Below are 1,129 nucleotides of genomic sequence, written 5' to 3' on the forward strand. Positions count from 1 at the left end.
GATCGACGAGGTTGGTGAGCTGTTTGAAGAAGCAAGAGGGACTCTGACAAGAACGTGGTTTGTGCGATCAAAGAATTACATTTTTGTAACGCTTTATAAAAGTTGCAGAGTTGGCTTCTTAATACATTCTTCTCTCTCATCTTCTTCAGACATCTCTTAATTAGGATGCTGTCGCGTCCAAGGGCTCGGACCATACTTGTAGATGGAGCTCTTAGGGAGGGTGAGCCGCTGATTCCACTTCCTTCACTTGAGATCTTGGTGCTTCTCACATTCTCTTCTCCATCCACATGAGTTAAGGTAAGTAGTAGTATTTATAAAACTAAGCCTTGAAATGAGCTTGTTTGATTCTGATCACAAGCATGGTCTCTGTACAGTCTACAAAGAGGGTTGAGGCAATATATCCCTTGCTGAAGGATGTGGCTCTTTCTCCAGATATGCCTTTTTGTGTTGATTGTATTTTTGAGGGACTTTAGAAAAATTAACTTGTAAGCCATTATAAATCAGTTTATAAATCATTTTTGAGTTCCTTATACTTATTCTGCCTAGCATTCCTCACAAGACTTCTCAAGTTCACACATTTATATGTTTTTAATAGACATATGTGATCAACTATTGTTTAAGAACTTCTTTATAAAGACTTATAAATTGTCGAGTCGTACTTTTAACAATATCCTGAAATCCAGATTTATAAGGAATTATAATTCTGTAAAAATGTAGTGTTCACTATCCGAAAATCTTAATCTTAACCAGAATTATTCAAATAAAAAGTCCAACTAAGCCTTATTTGCTTTTTGGATAACAGAAGGACACAAATCCTAAAATTAACTCTTGTTCAAATTTTTTTTTATAAAGGCTTATAAGTCGTCGAGTTGTACTTTTGACAATATCCTGAAATCCAGATTTATACTTTATAAAGGTCTAAAAAAATTGGAACAACTTTAACTTTTAGTAAATAACTGCATGATTAATGTTGTAGAGAGAAACTCACACACATTCTAAGACTGAATTGAACAACATTAAAGAGTTGATGAATTCGGTTGTTTAGAACATATTCATATAAATTGTTTTTATAAATATTTTATAAACTCTTATAAATTACTTACATACCTTTATAAACCCCTAGAAAATT

Source organism: Brassica oleracea, chromosome C2 (assembly GCF_000695525.1).
Source record: "Brassica oleracea var. oleracea cultivar TO1000 chromosome C2, BOL, whole genome shotgun sequence".
In the NCBI taxonomy this organism is placed as follows: domain Eukaryota; kingdom Viridiplantae; phylum Streptophyta; class Magnoliopsida; order Brassicales; family Brassicaceae; genus Brassica; species Brassica oleracea.